The 19,753-nt window shown below is 33.3% G+C and overlaps 1 long non-coding RNA gene across 1 annotated transcript; it reads right to left on the bottom strand.

Moving 5' to 3' along the window:
* Positions 1-487: 487 nt before the first annotated feature.
* On the bottom strand, positions 488-15,220 carry LOC128226581 (uncharacterized). Its single transcript, XR_008259697.1, has 4 exons — positions 15,111-15,220; positions 7,189-7,262; positions 1,821-1,942; positions 488-1,403 (listed from the first exon to the last, which is right to left on the bottom strand). It is a non-coding gene; the product is annotated as an uncharacterized LOC128226581 (long non-coding RNA).
* Between the last annotated feature and the right edge of the window lie 4,533 nt (positions 15,221-19,753).

Below are 19,753 nucleotides of genomic sequence, written 5' to 3'. Positions count from 1 at the left end.
ATTTAGCACATATTTTTTTCCCTGCGTCTAATACCCCCTATCGTCTTATAACCAGTCATTTACGGTAATCATCTATTTTATTTAATTTAAACAATCATTTGATATCATTATAATTTAGTTCTTACAAATCATGTAAGTAATTTCACTTTCAATAAATTGAGAGTTAATAAACAGTCACATGACAAATTCCTTTTATTGGATCTTCAATGTCAGATGGAAAGCTATTATTAAGGACCCAAGTGATGTTTGTTCCTGCATCTGAACTGCCTAATTGCAGCCAATTTTGCATTGAATGTTACATATTTGGGTTAATTAAGGGCTATAATCCCTGTCCCGACAATTTTGAAGATAGAACTTAACAAAGTTATTGACTGGCTAAAAGAAAAATATAAATTGAGGAATATAGGCAATGTAATCTTTACAGATATACAAAAATGATTTGCAGATACATATTTAGACTTATCGACATTTTACTTAATATCAAAAGGTTCTTACAAATTATTTATAATATTATTCTTCATATACATACACATTATTTAGTAAACAGTACTGTTTCAACAATTCAAACAAATACATAGTTACAAATGAAATGTTGCTGTATTATGGCAAACACTTGGTGTTCTATCAGTACTTTAACTGAACTGGAACCTCAGATCAACCCATAAAGAAATGGAGTCTAGTAACTTCCCACTCGCCTGCCTCTTGGAACAACTGGGCCATGATTTTACCAGTTACCAGTAAGTGTTCTTTTAGACCATCATGTTGGTCAAAAATGTAATCAGACAAATCAAGACTGTCCGTAACTGGAAATCGGACCTGTTTCAATACATAGGCCACACTTTTTTTATCCAACTCCTTCCAAATGATGGGTAGTGACATGGACATTCCTCAATCTAACTTCTGCAGTGACTTCATTCATTCCTTTAGTCAAATACGGACAGTGTGAGCTGTTGAGATAGACAGCTCCTGTGACATCACATTTTATTGTGAAGAATGTCCAGCATAGATGGCTTGTCATCTAATGTAGCTAATATGTCCGCCCGGTCAGCTCCATCGGTAGAGCGTTGGACTCTGAATTGGACATCCCGGGTTCGATTCCCGGGCGGACCAGGTGACCTCTGTTGTGATTGGTTTTGAAATCCTTTCTACGACCATTCGCACTGTACCACTGCACCTGGCATGTACAGAAGCTGTCAGTTCCTTGCAGAGGTGAAGGCACCTAGTACTGGTTCTGCCCAGGATAGGTGTGGGTGGTTGAACTGTCACTCTGGGACCCTTCAATGTGCTCACGCCGGGACCCGGAGTATAAACTACTAACACCACCACCTGGCAGCCTGCTCTGAAGCTTGTCCATAGCCCCATATGTGTGGCCAGTCATCCATTATCCCCATTTTAATGATAATCTGAAAATAATCCCAAGCACATTTATATGCATATTTATTATATCATATCCGCTTCTATACACTTATCTTCTCTAGGATGTTGAATTCAAACAGGCTTGATGTGACAATACAAAATGTGAAGACAAATCAACAGTGAGATACAACAAGTATATTGAATTTTCTGTCTGATTTAAAATGATTTGTAATATAAACAGGACAGGTGAAACTTCCTATTCGACAAATATCTTTTTTTTATTGTCATTTCCAAGCATTTTTTATGATAAGATTATTTAATATTTCACAACTTAAATACTATCAGGAAGTCATAAGATTAACCATCTATATATATATAATAAATCATATATATATATATATATTTAATATATAAAAACAAGTCATTATACAATTGATATACACAAATTAAAAAGGTATTTATACTTCTGAAACACTGTTGCACAAGCCACTGGGCACAAAGAGGTTGATGAAGGTTTTCCTGATGCCCTTTGAGGTTTCCCACAATAATGAGAAAGATGACCTCTGAGAGAGATGGTGGTTATTTCCTGAAACATTAAATTTATACATGTTGTATATAATTTAAAAAAAGGACACTTGACAATATACAGAATGCTGTACATAAAATTCATAAGTCCTATAAATAAATGCTTTTGAAAAATTCCAGAACATATAAACAGCAAAACCCAAAACCTCTTGATTTTGTTCTCAATTGGCCAACAGAGGAAGTATTTTTTTTTTCAAGAATCCATGAAAACCAGTGATATAAAACTGCTGACAAAAAATTAGATCATGCATTTTTCTTTAACTGTTAGTAATAGTTTAACCCACAAAACATTGGCTTTCAAACGAAAATATGCAAATCTGCGATATGATCTATGTCAGCAGTCTTTTATCATTGGTTTGCAGATACTATTAAACCCAAAAATTTGCTCTTTCCAGACAAAAAAAATAAAAAAGTTGTAAAAACGGTAAATTTGTGAGAGTGCATGCAGCTTTAATAATAATTAATATATTCTTGTAATGAAGCTGTTATGTGCTAAAAATAGAACCCAATGAAAAATAAGCATATCCTAATAAGCCTAGCTTTAATATTATGAAGTATTTACTGAATCAAATAGACATATATAGGCAAATGACTGAAAAGCTACCATAATTAAAGCTGCACTATCACAGATTAAACATTTCGACAACTTTTTAATTTTTGTCTTGGAACAAGCCAATTTTCGCTACAATCCATGGAAACCAGTTAATAAGACTGCTGACAAAAAATTAGATCGCGGATTTTTATATTTAAGTTCATAAATTGATGTTTTATGCATTTTTCTTAAACCGTTAGTAAGGTTTTAAGCTCTAAAACATTTTCGAAAATATGAAAATCTAAGATCTGTTTTTTTATCAACAATCTTACATCAATGGGTTGCAGATATTTACGCAAAAATTTGCTCTTTCCAAGACAAAAATAAAAAAGTTATAAAAATGGTAAATCTGTGAGAATGCAGCGTTAAGAGTATTTTTTAAACTTATAATGAAAGTCATTTGCATTTATTTTACATAAGCACGAAAACTAATGTGTTATTTATTCTGAACTCCTTTATAAAAATGTAGGACAAAACATCCCATGTCATTTTTGACTAAGGGGACAAAACACGTCCAACCCATTTAGACAGGGTTGACAAAACAACCCAGATCATTTTGACATGGTGGACAAAATAACCAGGAAAATATTGGCAGTTCAAAAAGTTAAGACCCCCCTCCCATCCTACCAACACTTGAAAGATTAAAACTAATTGGCCATTATCAAGATGTGTTTTATTACCCCCAATAAACACCCTTTTTCACTTAATTTATTAGGTTTAGAAATGTTACTATGGAGATCTTTATCACAGCATAAGGAAGACACAGTGACTTTAATCATAAGGATTTGCTATAAAGCTACAGTACAATATTAAGTTCAGCATTATGATAATCCTTACTTCAAAACACTCTTCATAAAAAGGTGTTCAAGGCCAAAATCTAATATTCATATTCATTACAGGCTGCTTTGCATGACAATTATTAATTTCAGATATTTGCTTTAAGCAATTTATTTTTAATTATAAAAACACTTTCTCATAGTTTTCAGTTTTCATCTTCTTTTTGATATTGACATGTTAATATTAAAGCGGCCTCATGTGTTTTTAATATTTATGTTAGTCTTATATTAAAGCTGCAACCTCACAGATTGAACGTTTTGACAACTTTTTTTAAAAATTTTGTCTTCGAACAAGCGAATTTTTGCGTAAATATCTGCAAACCAGCGATAAAAGACTGCTGACAAAATATCAGATTGCAGCTTTTCATACTTCCATCCAAAATTGATGTTTTATGCATTTTTCTTAAACTGTTAGTAGCAGTTTAAGCTGTAAAACATTAAATTTGGAATGGAAATATCAAAATCTGAAATCTAATCTTTAGTCAGCAGTCTTTTATCACATAAGCAGGTATTTACGCAAAGAAATTCTAATACATAAAGTTTAAACAAAAAATAAAAAAGTTGGAAATCAATACATACACAAGTTGACTAACATATATTTTGAATAATAAACCTTAAATTACTTTCCAAAGAATGCATTTAAGGAAAAGTTACTAACTGAAAACAAGACTGTAACAATGCATGTATTTTAAAGTGAAAACGCATATATATTATGTATTTTAAAAATGTAATCCTTTATACTTTTTACTCTTTCTGTTTTTAAAAAGGATGTAACCCTAACCGAATCATTTTATTTTTGGCCCTACTATAACACAATCAAGAATTTAGCCCCACATTCCAGAATGCAGGGCTTAAATTGTGTTATCATTTTGATCACTGACATGACATCATTGACAAAATAAGGATTCAAAAATCTTTGTTTCCGCCCAACTGACCCTATTTTCATCCTTCTGATCCTTTTTTGTTTTTGGTGTTTTGATCAATATGTGCTTTTTTAGTAAAGACCTTAATAATTCCCTGATATAGGTCAGTTTGCCAAAGAAACATGGTCCTAAAAAAAACAACAGTTACCGTATGCCTACCTTTTTTGATATTTAAATGGAAACTATTAATACTTTTTTTTGGCCTAAGCAACAATTTTTGTTTGAAGCCAGATGTGCATACTGTGTATTTTTTTACTTAATTACATTGTATTGTCTGCGAATTACAAATATCAAATCCATTGTCCTATTTAACAGGATAATGGTTTTGATATTGGTCCCATGTATTATCATTATAAAAAGTGTAGGAATTTTATTCAAGACCATTTGCAAGATGTGTCATGTTTGGTGTCAATATTATGCTTGAATTATCATATTTTATATTTGTCATTGTTAGATATTTAATTTGTATAAAAAAATGAGCAATAATAAAACCTCTAAAGTTTTTTCCTCAGTTGGTAAAAATTACACCTGTTGTTGGGTTAATAAAAGTCTGCTTGCCTATGGCTCCATTATGGCTTGACCCTGTCACACCCCCTAGTGTGACTGATACATATTTGTGAGGCCAAAGGGGGATCTATCTTCATTGAATGTCAGTATTTATTTTAGCTCCACCCCTTTTACTTGACCTGGCATCGCCCCTTTCACTGAACCTGACATCTGATTGGCTGAATGAATATGCCTTTTAAAGGTTTCCTTATGACTGACAGCCCCCACCCCCACAGAGAAAGACTGGTCATTTGAGACAATCACTATCATATTTTGAAAAGGCGGCTATATGCATGACTATGAATTGGCTTGTAATTGATTTAAGATAATGATCATTATCTGCAGTTATGCACTTAAATTCATAAAAATTCATGTTCCTTATACTATGAAAATTTTGGAAGAAATACATGACTGTCAATTTAGAATTGAACTTAATTTCCATGTAAATATCCTTAAATTGTATAACATGTCGAAGGCAAAATGTAGATTTTCACAGACTGATACAAAAATTTTGCTAAAAGGCATGTTCATTTTTTCAAGATAATGACATTAATAGAAGGTTTCTACTTTGTGTAAGGTTTTCTGAATTTAAACATTTTTTTTTGTCTTCAAGTCTCTTAACATTACCAAATAAAAAGAACTGTCCTCCAGTTTGTATTATGTAGAATAAGATGTAATTTGGAAGTAACTGTAATTTGTTACAAAGATGGTTTAACCAAAACTTAATGAAAATCCCACATTGATTTCGTGCATTTATATATATATATATATATATATATATATATATATATATATATATATATATATTAATACATATAGCCCGGAATAGTTGTAGCCCGGAATTATAGCTATTCTAGTTTTTCCGACCTAATCCTCCGGTACAAACAAAATTAAACCGTTGTAATATACACACATTACTTCGGAAACAATAGAGTCATTGGACTGTCAATAGCTCGAAATTCACCTTTTATTTGTTACTTCCGGGCTATATGTATTAACATAACAGGGTTTTCCCATGCTGGTACAAATAAAAGGGGAATTTCGAGCTATTGAAATTCGTGTAACAGTCCAATGACTCTATTGTTTCCTACGTATAATTCTGGGCTACAACTATTAAGAGCATATACTATCACACTCATCTGATATATTGGGGATTAAATTTATGTACCAGTACATTATCTTACAGAATGATAGTGATAGTCATTATCAAATTATTATCCTGATTAATAAGTAAGTTGTTGAGTGAAAACTATTTTTAAATTGAGACAATAAGGTGGATGACATGTTAAGTTATTGAAAGCTTTGAAGATTTTATACAAAAGTTATAAGTTGTCTCAATTTATGATTTCGAAAACCATTAAATTGGCAGGCCTAAGCATCATGAGCCACTCACAGACTTTGATGGAATTGGTAAAGACAAAAAATAAATATTTACTTTCTTAGTGTTGCAATGCAAAAGATACTAGGCCTACTTTCTATCGAGTAAAACATTCTTAATATATAAAGCTTTTTTCCATTTGCCAAATAATGGAAAATTATTTGAACTTGATTTTGAAAAATAATTATTTTTTATCCTGACTATATAATCATTTAGTCTTTAAAACAGACTCTCTTCCTTTTAAACTCTAAAATATCTTTAAAAATAAAATAAAATACATTTAAACCCATTAAGATTTAATTAATTATTTAAACAGGCCAGTCTGCACTGCCTTTTCAGTAAGGATTTTAGTCAAAATCATATCTTCGTAAGAACAAGACAGTACACCATAGGTAATTATGACCCCCCCCCCCCCCCCCCAATAATTATGCATAATTATGCATATTATGCATATTTGTATACATGTATAAGCTAGACATTATACAACGATAAGTGTATTGTATATATTAGTGAGCAAATAAATGCATTAATAAATAAATAAATACAGATTTATACTGGTAAATAGATTTATAAATATAAATATTTTAGGAAAGATAAACATTAGATAAAAAATATTATCAAAGCCTTTTTAGCCATATTGTATTGGCTGGTGGGGTTACTCAAAATTACCGTGCATGGTCCGCTTACAACCAATTAAATATTTTCAATAGCTCTGAGAATGATTCATACAATCTTTGATATGATGTCAGTTTTTTTTACATGGCATGGCTTGACTTGATCAATATAAATTTTATATTATATGACTTGCACAATTCACATGACTTTTCATATATATCCTTTAAGTTTTGTGTGATAATAGATCTTTGATCTAAATTTGTGATTCAAAACTTAAAGATACATATATATATATATTTACTGCTTCGGAATCACACTTTACACACAAGACATGTTAAAATAGATTATTGTACTCACTGTTTTTTAATTTAAGTTTATTCATCAAACTCTGTCACTCTAGCTGTCTCTGTATTATCAGCATCACACATCAACTAAAAAAATAATAATAATAAGAATTATAACAAGAAAGGTTCAAGTAGTTAAAAAATATATGGGCTGTCATTGGACATATAATATAACAATTTACCATGATTCCATGAAATATTTTTACAAACTAGCAAACCTGAACTCTTTAGTAATTTTTTACATCTTTGTGAGATTTTGCATAAAGCATCTATCTAATTCTTTGTTAATTTACCACATTAAAATTAAAATATATTGATTAACTGTACTTTTATTTATTTTATAAATATCTTATATGTTGTGCACCAGTCAATTGTAACCCTGGCGCCCCCAGGTCCAGGGAATAGCGGGGACTTTGACTTTCGGTCCAGCCAACCCTGGGTCTAATCCCCTCCCCTGCGGGAACGAACTGATGGTAAAACCCCGGCCAAATGCCCCTGCACACCAGAGACTCTATATAAGGCCCAATCTCGGCTAAATTTGGCTCAAAGACAAAACCACTGCGGTCACCCGGCCCTGCGTGGCCACATAGAAAGTAAAAACACGGCCATTCCCGACTATTCCCAGTATACCCCCGGACCGGGGGGGGGGGGCGTGGTTAGTAACCGTTACAATTGACTGGTGCATTGGTACAATTGACTGGTGTGCATTGGTTATAATAACTGAGAGGCCTCAAAGATGCTCACATGACTGTGACCTTTTAGCAGATTAGAACAAAGAAAGGATTTTTAAGAAATATACTCAATGAAACAGAGTAAAACTTCATTCAGGGGCTATACACCGTATGATGAAATAGCGAAAGAAGAGAAAATTGTCGAAAACTGACATGATTTTGGTATCAATGTGTACAATGCATTGAAACTAACTAACTGAAGTACCACATAGTTTACAATTAATTGATTTTTCACATTTTTTTTCCATAAAAAAGATTACTAGGTGGGTATACCTAGTATAATTAATTTTTATGTGTGATTGGCTAGTCGATGTTATCACTTAATGTTACCAAGCTAGGTATATATTAAATCAAATAAATAAATGTAAACTTTCATAGCAGTGGATACAACACTGGACTGCAATTTTGGCGACCACAGTTTGAACCCGGTCTCTGTTATTTTTTCTTTACATTTTGATATTTTTTTACCAATTATGATATCAAAAGGATAAACATTTTATTGAATAATTGTCCTGTATACTGGGACTGACCCTACTGTTTGTATAGTCCATTGGTTAAAGAAAATAGATTAAAAAAGAGAAAAAAATAATTGTAAAGTGTGTGTTTAAGGTAGCACTACCCTAATGAAAACCTCCACTTGAAATGCTTCATTTTAATGTTTTATCCTTTATTGTTAAGCACATACCTACACATCTTTTGTGGGTTCATGTGAGCAGTTCAACTTCAAAGCAACCCAGAAGCTGACATACATGCCATATCCCCCGGAGGGGGAAAAATCCCCCGGAATTTCGACCCATCCCCCGGTCTCTCGGAGGGGGATGAAAATCCCCCGAAATTAAAAAAAGTGTGTTTAAAATTACGCAAAATTATCACAGGGTTTAATTATATATGCCTGTTTGCAGTTATAATGCCCTTCTTGTCTTAATTGGATTATCAACTGATGGTGTGTTTTAACAACACCAATTGGGTGACACTTAATAAGTCAGCAGGGCAAATTTCATGCATTGTTTTGATTGAAACTGTCAGAATTTGCATAAGAAATGTCAATTAGACTGGTCAGATAAAAGGACGATTTTCATTGGTTAAAACTATAGGTTTTATCCAATCAGAGAGGATGTAACAAATTAAAGTGTTTAAACATGTGTCATTGTCATCAAATGATTTATGATTTAAAGGTGACAGTACATTATTTGGTAAAGAAAAGGATTAAAATAACTAATAGACAATGCTGTTCTTTGTTATGACCCACTAATATGTTTACATACATGACATGACCTTCATCTCAAATATCGGAAAATAACAGAACTTCCAGAAGAGAAACTGAAAGTAGACAATTCGGATGAAATGACTTTTATTTATTTTAATATTATGGTGGTGATGTTTTTTATTTTTTGATGAATGCCAAAAGATGATATGTTTATGAACTTAAACAATAAATTATGCATTTGCTTTTTATCAGAAGCAAACAAATCTGACTATTTGGGAATTGAAATGAAAAATATTGATAAATCATTCCATTCCCTCTATTAGTCTGAAAGTCATCATTTATGATCATAATGAGCAGATTTTGTATCCAATTTTAGAGGAAGGTAAGCCCATTAAATTGTCTCTGAAACATATTTTTCTGTGAAGTATTCTATTTTGCAAGTGAGTGCTTTTATTATGCAATATGGCTGTGTCTCATTAAAATATAGATGAAGTGCTGGAAAAAGGGGTAGACAAGGTAAATTGGCACGTGTGTCATGCCCGTAATGCTACATGGCGATGATGAAAATTCTCTGGTATGTGACCCAAATCCCCTTAAATTCTGGACATAATCCCCTCGGGAGTCTTTCAAAATTATGGCAGACAATGCGAATGTCCGTCGGACAGTCGGACATGTCCGGTATATTTCCATTTTGTCCGACGAAACTTTTGTTTTGGTCGGTCACAATGTCCGGTGAAAAATTACAGTCAGCACCGTTTAATTTTCGGAAAATTTACTTTCAGTTTCTAAATAAATGTTCAGAGTTATTTTTAACTATTATATCATGATTATTCAGCGTGTTAATCCGTGTATCACTATTTGTAAACCTCGTTTCGACATGTTTCCGTAAAAGCCGATAAAATGCGTAAGGTTCCGATCTCAGCTCGTACTATAATACTTTTATTTTACGGAAATGTTCGGAAATTACAAAATTCCGTATGTATTTATTTTCGGCGAAGTGGTTCCCGGCAATCGTGTTAATTTAAATATCATAATGATGATTAATATACCAAGCTGACTTTCTTTCCGCTCTGTTTAACATTGCCAATAACAAGAAATCTACTTTCGTTTTTGCATAAATGTTGTGCCTGAGTTTGACTTGTAGTACAATTCGTTACATTTTATAACTGTACTGTATCTTTAATTTAAAGATGAATTAAAAGAGTAAGATCTAGCTGTTCCATGGGTAGGCGAACCAGATATAAGTTTTTTTTTGGGAGGCAAGGGAAGAAAAAAAATTTGACATAAGATTCGAATATTGATTTTTTTACATGATGTTTAGCTTTTTTGTAATTTATTATAGTACTGTAGGACAAATCTAACCAAAAAGATCTAAACCTGTTATAATGGGGAATTACAAAACTTATTTTAAAAAGAGGCTTAAAATCAAGGTTTGTAACATTGCGACAGGTAAAAATTTGTTGCGACAGGTAAACTTTAAGTGTTTACCTGTCGCAATGTCCTGTGAAGGAGAAAAAGTTTTCGCGTTGTCTGTTATGGCAATTTGTTTTTGTGTACTTGCGTCTTAAAATACTTTGAAATTTTGTCAAATTAGACCTGCTAAAAAAAAAACCTGAATACTACCAAAATCCCCCTGAATTTTCAGACTTTTGAACATTAATCCCCCTGAATGGTCTCAAGAAAATATGGCATGTTTGGAAGCATCTTTTTATTTTCCATTTCATTAGCTTACATTTTTCAACAGTAGTTTTATTAGAAAATAGTTATTTTCTTATACCGAAGGTAAAACATACTGTTGGTTTTTTTTTGCATAATGTTCCTAAAAGTTTAAAGATATTTCATATTGATAAGGAACAGGTCATGAGTACCGGTATTTTTTTAACTTGTTGATTTCGCTGTAAAATGACATTCACAAGCTAAATCTTAGTAGACCAAAGCAGGGTTAGACACTAACATTTTTCACAAGGTAGTCCCTCGGACTACTGGATCCCAAATCTGGGTAGTCCAGCAAAAACTATGGTAGTCCATAAAAATGCAAGCCTGCAACGGATTCCTTCAGTGTTTTGTGAGACTTAGCCTTCTTAGAACATTGTCAGTATAACCCTTTGATTGGTCATGATTTTTATCTGTTTCAATCTTAAAATTTCCACATTCTTCAAAACAATTTTTGGCCATTAAATTTAATTTTAAAACCAAAAAAAATGCTAAAAACTATGCTAAAATACCTTAGATTAAAAATCTAAAAACCATGCTAAAATACCCCATAATCTGTCACTTTCAGGAAAATGTTGCAATAAATCACTTGACACTAAAACACCTCGACTGAGATCGTTGCTAAGTTATGGCACAAATGACAGACATCCTACTGATAAACAATATTTGATTATTGGCATCCTACTATTCAGTATTCTTTGTTAATCTAAACAACATATCATATAATACTTAAAAAAACATGATGAAATAAATTCCGAAAGTGTTATTAATTATTTTTTGTATGGGAGTAAGATAACAATTAACATGACGCTGCCTGTCACTCAAACTAGCGTCCAAATTAGGCAGGGCTTATCAGTTGCCGTTGCTATCCGCCATGACCTCCGACAATCCTCACATATCAACAGTAGTGTAATTACGCTGTTATATATATTTAACACAAATTATGTCTCATAATTGAGAGATAGTAAAGACAGTTTAAGAAATCCGAAATACTGACATTTTCCCTTTATGCCGCTAAAATTATAATTGATAACAAGGGACTGTTTAGTAGACTAATTCAATTATCAAAATGTCTTAATGTCTTAATGTAAACGTACATAATATACGTATATTTCCGTTTTAATAGCCTTAAAATAAGAAATATCATTATGAGAATTAGTGTACAATATTGATGATATATTGCGATTTAGTTTGATTTTGAAATTTGTCTCCTTATTGTGCGAAAAGTTTTAAAACCGAGGCATATACATTTGCATTTAAGTTTGTTTGACATATTAGTGAAAAAGACACCTCAATTTATGTGAGTTACATTTTTTTATTAAATTTAATTAAATATCTGATATATAGCTTAAGGTCACAAAAAGTATATACGTATAGATAAAACAAAATCATATTTTAAAATGACGCAAATCAAAGTAAAAACCTTTGCATGTATAATGACTATGGTCGTTTCAAAATTTCTATGCTCTATGCCTTATTGTTAGAACAGTTTTGCATGTCATTTAAAACGGAAATTTATTCATTGAGAGAAACAATAAGGTAGTTATATAAATAATGATAATAATGCATTACACTTGTATAAAATAGGTGATTCTGAATCGAAAAAGGAAGAAAAACAGCGAAATCCATTGAGTTTTGACAATGGATCTATACAAACATCTTTTTTTGTTGATTTTCGGATAGGAAATTAATACATGTTTTGTTTCCCTTTATTTGAGTTTTAAAATAGAGACTGTTATTGTACTGTAACAAAATTCCGATGTTATTTAGAAATAAATTATTTTAAAGTCTAGACATTTTTCTACCTGAATTATACATTGCATACAATTAATAATAATGAACTTATTTAATGTTATACTTGGTTTTATTGCTACGTTTTACCATGTTCCATGCATTTTTTATCTGATTGTCATTTGTAACTTTTGTATTATTATCGTCTGCTTCTGGGTATTTGTCTGAGGTCATGTGACACTGTAGGTGTAGCCTTATCGCTATCGGCGTGGTGTTAATTGTTATTGGCCCTAGCTTCAATGTATAAAATGTTACATTTTGGCGCGAAAATTAAAGCACACAACTCTGTCATCGTCTGCACTTACACTGCATTATACCTGTTTTGGCAGTATGATTAATTTATCAGCTGTTCTTCTAAAAGCCAGTTTAAAAGATTGCATAAGCCAGACATAATATTCCTTCTGTTTGCTTTAAATAAACACCGACATTTGACAATACCCTAAACCATAATAATCATGACGTATTTTCAGAAAATCTAAAAATAGTTACAACCGTCAAGTGTTTATCTGCATCGTATCTTTCATTGTTTTTGACTGAAAATGCAAGGGATTTAGAAAATCTGCCACTTGGACCCAAATCTACCTTGCTGACATTTAAGCAGAGGTGCACATGTCTGACGATTAAAACACACCATAGAGTGTGAAAATGTTTTTTTCCCTTTCTAAATAAAGACATTCTACTGACTGGTTTAAACATTAATCGAAAGGCTATACGAAATGCGCGCGAAATTCGGTTAACAGTCCATGTTGTCCGGAACTGCCCGGCCATCTTCGGCAAGCTTTACAATGAGTGTTTACCGGTGATAATCGGCTTCTTGACATCACGTTTTACGCAAGTTTAAGCGTAATAAAGATTTTATGTTCAATTAACTGATGTGATATTTACTTTCTTCTAGTAGTCCGACGGACTATTGACTTAAAATGTCTTGTAGTCCGACCATAAATCTGGTAGTCTCGGACTACCGGACTACTGTTAGTGTCGAACCCTGCCAAAGAATTGTACGTTTACGGATTTTTGTATCTTTTTTGATATGGCAAATCCTTCACATACAAATTGTTTAGTATCAAAAGTCGGTAGTTATTCCGATCGGGATTCTGGGTTAAAGCATTTAATATCTCAAAAATATCATAAAACAAGAAATATTACCAGATTATGTAATTTTATATCAGTTCCATACATAAAAATGTCATATCCTATGAATAATTATGAGTTTGACGTTTATTTTTCATTTCTTGCTGTCAAAACATAGCGATATATACATGAAGGGCACCTGCAAGGCTTCAGGGCACAATTTTTAAACAATTGGAACATTTCGGCCATGGCTGAGTTGTTACGATTGTATTTTCGAGGTCTATCTAGAAGCTTGTCAGTGGTGGCCGAGTTATTACGATTGGGTCGAGTTGTTCCGCTTGGCATAATTGTTGTCTGTGTCAGTCAACTTTTGTTTTATTGGAAAGGTAAATAATGTGTTTTAATGCAAAATAACTTTTCACTTACATGGTAAAGTATGAATATAAACCTTTATGATCAATTTAAACCTTAAAATACTTCACTTAATACAATTTCAATATTTTTCAAAACACCCCCGGTTTTTGCACAAACCCGTTTAGACGTTACTGGCTAAGGTCACAAATCCGAACACTTTCTGATGTTTTTAACAATTATCTTGGAGAGTTTATGTTGTAGTAAGTTAAACTTTCGTATGAAACATCTTTGGTTCATGTGAAAACAGCTGTCAAAGTACAGATTCACGATCTCGTCAATATTATGTCGAAAATCGTTCAATTTTATGGATAGTAAATCACCCTTCAAAATACGCTATGGAGGGCACAAATACCGAACACTTGAAAAGCGAAAATACATGGTCATACAATTATAATTAAAAAGTATGCTATATTAAATAAATGGCATTTTTTAGAAAAATGCTTAACAAAACAAGATGAAACTTTGCAAGTGTGACCAAGGCAAGCCTCTGTATTTATCTAGATCGTCGAATAATCGATCACGGTAAACAAATGCGTGTTTTAGCCGGTGTTCAGGATTTGTGCCCTGTTAGGAAATGTACCGTCAACCAGTAAGGATTGGAAGAATGTATTACACGTCTATAATTTTAGACTGGGGGGGGGTAGCTACAATAATGAGCAATTAGGGATACTTTTTTTATTATTTTGACATTTCATGTGTATCCCTGTAACTGCCATAGTCTTAAAATCGTCAAAAGACCCATTGACGGTCATTTAGGTGGACTATGGGGGGGGGGCATGGTAACAATTGACTGGTGCAACCACTGGGACACCATTTTTTATTATTTTGATATTTCTTAAAATACTCGTTGACGGCTATTTAGGCAGAGTAGCCCCACTCCTTGTCGAAGTGTGGATAAGAAGAGGACTGTTTCAAGTGAACGTTCTTAACGAGATGTCCTACTTATTGACTGTTTATATATTCAAAAATCAAGACAAAAAATTAAATGGAAAAAAATAAATGACTTACCAATGGGTGTTGGAGATATCCATTTGGCACCACTTTAGTGCCATTCATCGCTCTTCAAAGCTCCATAAAACAAAATCATTCGTCTAACACATTCCCGACATCTTAACACAGATGGTATTGATTACTGTGACATGTTGGTGTTAAACCGGTTTGAAGGTGCATTCACTCGAGTAATAAAGTCAAAGATGCACTCTTAAGTACTGCCAGATAAGGTTTACCAAAATTAATAATGTTGTTTCAATATTCCTAAAAGAATGAATAAATGTCGAAAACAATGGTTCTTATGAAGGATATCGAGTTAAATTTGAAAGAAATGAGCATTACACACGGTATTTCTACCTTATGAGACTATAGTAGACCACAATAAATCTTTTAGCATTTACCAATCATTAAATATTTTTTGCGCTTTCTGCTATTAAAAACACGGTTACAATCTTGTTATCAGTAATAAATATTTTCAATAAATGCATTATTTAGTATGTAGTTAAAGGTTTATCAGTCACAATTGATGTTTGTTATATATGTGTATGTATTGATTTTGAATAACAGTGTCACTAAACAAAAAATAAACAAATTTACGCAATTTCACAACCTTTTTTCCAGTTCTTCTGGATTACCCTGTATCCCCTGCCTCGAAACGAAAAGTTAACTTGGACGACATCGGTACGTTGTGGTTGTGGGGGGGGGGTCACCCCCCCCCCCCTTCTGGCCACTAGTGCAATTGCAAAATTAATTTTGATGCGTGAGGGATATACTTAAGCGACGATGTTAACCATTGCTTCAATATTTATGCATGCATATATGTACTTGTTGGCAGTTTGGGTGCCTCATTTCTACATCAAAAATGCTCAACCAGGTATGAGTTTATTGTATAAGTTATAGCTCGTAGTTTGTAAAATGTGGTTCTTTAGCAAATTTGTTTTAAATACGAAATAAAAGGTGTTGCTTCCAAGGTATGCATGATCAAAATATCCATAAATTATGTATGAGTCCCTTTTGCTGAGTGGTTATGCTATTTATTTGTCCATGACGTAAAAAGCGTAGGTTCACCCCTGATTAAAACAAGACTTTATTTTCATACTTTCATTGTATTTTGTTCTGCAATTTCAGTATCAAAGAGTTAACTAATTATTTCAGACACATTACCTGGAAAATGATTATTTGGTGCCAATGAGGTACGAGTCCCTTTAAGAATGACAAAGTGTTTTTACAATCAGCTAGATAACAAGTTCATTTTTTCCACATATACAAGATGATCTACAAGTAATCATCATATGTGTATTTTTGCTTCACTACTATCTTGTAGGATGACTGGCTTATATACTACTACCGGGTATGTAGTAAAGTGACAACATGGCATTAATTACCAATTAATAGCGTTTATTTTGTAATGCAAAATTCACCAGCCTTACATGTTTGTACAGTTCGATATTTTTTTCTAAAACATATACTAGTAATACTGTTTGAGGAAGGCATTGGCACATGATGCATGTTAACATTCTAAAATGCCTTGCAGCATTTTTAATGGTGTTTAGCTTGGACCAGCTCAAAGCCAAATAATAGGGGTTGGAAAGTCTTTGGTTTAGGAGTTAAAAAGTCTTTAATATGGTTATTAAAATAATTCAACTAGGGGTTGAAAAGTCTTTGTTATAGGAGTTAAAAAGTCCAAACAGGTAGGGGTTGAAAAGTCTTTGAAATAGGGGTTTAAAAGTCTAAGGGTTGAAAACTGAAAAGTGTTCTTTTTTAGAAGGGTTAAAAAGCCTCTTGGGGTTGAAAGGTCCTGCTCCCCTGCAGAACAGTGTGTATGAAATAAACTATTATCTTAGGTAAAACATTTCATATGGATTTCCATCAATTAATTACATCTTCATTAAAAATCAAGAAAATGGTACATTTTCTGTGTAAAGGTACTGACAACCGAAATAACATTTTCAAGCGTAAAAGTGAGTATAGCTTTGAAAAAATGAATAAGTTCTTAGTCGTTTGTAACCACAACTTAATCGATTAAAAATGGCGTCTGAGGAGATGAACTAGTGTAAAGATATTTAAAAAATGGAATTTGTGTCACTGGTTGAGTAAGAATACTTCAGGTAATTTTTGATATGATTTATTGCATTCAAATTCATTAAAAGATGCTTAAATCTTATCGCTAAGATATCAGCACAGAAGTATTAGCTTGGAATTGGATGGATACAATGTCAGGACACAGGTAAACAATAAAACAAAACTTCAAATATATTCCTAAATAAATAAATAGGTGTTCTTTTAAGAGATTTAGGAAAGTTGAAATATTTTCCCATTAAAATTTATTGCCAGAACCTCCAATTGGATTAAGCCCATTGCCAATGTTACCAATTGGAAGATTCCAATGGGACAATGTTCCAATTGGAGTTTTCCAATTTCCTGACTTTTCCCATATTGAATTGTGGGAAATATCCAATTGGAAAAAATGGTCGACGGGATTTTTTTTTACAAAATATGATAAAAAGTACTATAAACGCACTTTTTCTAGATAACATTATAAGGCCTAAAAAAAAAAAAGGTTTGTTTCCTGTTACATGCCCAAAAAACATGGGTCGGTAGGTAGGTTTTTTTTTTTTTTTTTTTTTTTTTTTTTTTTTTTTGACTTTCTTTATTAAATGGAACATCAAAATGAATGAGTTCGTTAAATTCTACCACATGATAATATATGTCATTTTGGGGGGTAGTGGTGTGAAAGTAATATATATTTATTACTCAATTTCAGATCTGAAGTGACTATAATAAACCAAGGAAGATGTTTGATACAGGCTAAACTGTCATGTAAACTCTGGGGATAAAATAAAATTACCTTGAAAACATGAGACTTTGCATTTCAATTGAACATTTATTATTGACTAGAATGAATGTCAAAAACATTAGTAACAAAGAAACAGTACATTAAAATAATAAAAGTAATACTTTTTTCAAAGTGAATATGTCACATCTCTGTAATATATGTGTCCAAGACTGGAGAAAAGGAGCTTATGGGCCTTCAAAAAGTAGACATTAACCAGTTGTTGTTGTAACAACACAGACATCTATTGAAAACAGGACTCAATGATTCTTGCCATATGGTCGTTGGTACACAGGTTCAAAACCGGCACTTAAGCAATCGGTACAGATTGGCAAGACAGTTTTGAACCTCTCCAGGAGTTCTTGAGATACTTCACCTGGTGAAGTACCACAGTGGCAGCAGAGGTCTTTCCGGCCTAAACTAGAACTGTAATATGGCAATTCTACAGTATCGGTGCATTTCAAATGTGGCCTTACATGTACAATATCATCTGGTCCACTTATGAAGGACCCACATGTATAGTCAGTCTCACTTATGATCATTGTAAGCCGCATAGTTTGACGTGCCGTCAGCTTATTTTTTGAATAAATCACACGTGGCTTTCTGCATTCGCAGCAGTCAATTATGTACCTTGCAGTCTGAGCTGTCAATGCAGGAGCATCTGCAGTTGGTTGTTCGGAGTTTGTAGCATCTTCTGTTTCAGCTGAAACTACAGGAGGATTTGTATTACAAAGATTCCCACTTGACTTCTGTTTCCTTGCCTTCTTCTTTTTCCCAGCCTGTGTGTCATCAAGGACAGGTTTTTGGTAAGAAGGCCTGCTATCTTCAGTAGTATCAATACCTTTCAACTGATCATACTGCTTGTAATGATTGGTGTCACCATCCAGAACAGGATCAGGTAGCCAGTCGAGGAACTCTCTAGGTACTGTACTTGGAGAGCAACATGCTGGGTCTTCACATTTCCTGATTTGGAAGTTGTAGTGCCGCTCACGGCAATGCTTCTCCATCCACGACTGGTATGATGCACATTTTTTTGTGTGTGCCTTTTGCAGCTTTGTAAGGTCAAGATCAGGGAATAACTCGCGCAAATGACGCTGTATCAGGTCAATGTCAGCATCCTGTACAGGTTCAGGTGTTCTGAAGGGGATATCCTTTAGTTTTAGCCTCTGGAACCTCGTTGCCACCATTTGTTGAACAGGTTTGATACTAGATTCCCAGGTGCCTTTCAGTGCTGGATTTTTCCTGATGGCATCTCAATTTGTTGCATACTGCCACAGCTTTTGAATTTGTTTTCACCACCAGTCTCAACACTTCTCTCAAGTGCACAGTTCTGCAAGCCAAGATTTAAGATACTCATCACCCTTTCTGCTGGGTTAACCCAGCTGTTCCCTGGAGCACACCTTCCCAAAACAACCATGTCTAAATTCAGCTCCCTGAAAATGCAAATTGTACCACATTTAACGGCTTCCAGAGTGTTTCTCTGGTCTGTACCACCATCAGAAAACTTGAAAAGTATGCTGGGATAGCTGGGTTTTTGTTTCAGGATGTTGCATATAGATACTGCATGCCGGAATGGAGATGAAATTTGCATAACCGAGTCATTCACTATAACGTTGACTTGCCCCCTGACAAGAGACCCTTTAATCTCTGTTGGTGTGTCACTTTCCAAGTACACAGATGGACACAGACTGGATTTGGTCATGTCATGGTCACAGGCGACAAGCGTTTCAGCAACTGGAGAAATGGTCTTCTTCCCCCGTACTCCAGTTGATACTGGCACTCCAGGATCACCAACTGGAACTTTAGCCTTGTCATCACAGCAAAGTAG

The sequence above is a fragment of the Mya arenaria genome, chromosome 3, assembly GCF_026914265.1.
Source record: "Mya arenaria isolate MELC-2E11 chromosome 3, ASM2691426v1".
Classification (NCBI taxonomy): Eukaryota; Metazoa; Mollusca; class Bivalvia; order Myida; family Myidae; genus Mya; species Mya arenaria.
The sequence above is the reverse complement of the archived record's forward strand: the minus strand, read 5'-3'. Positions and strand labels throughout refer to the sequence as shown.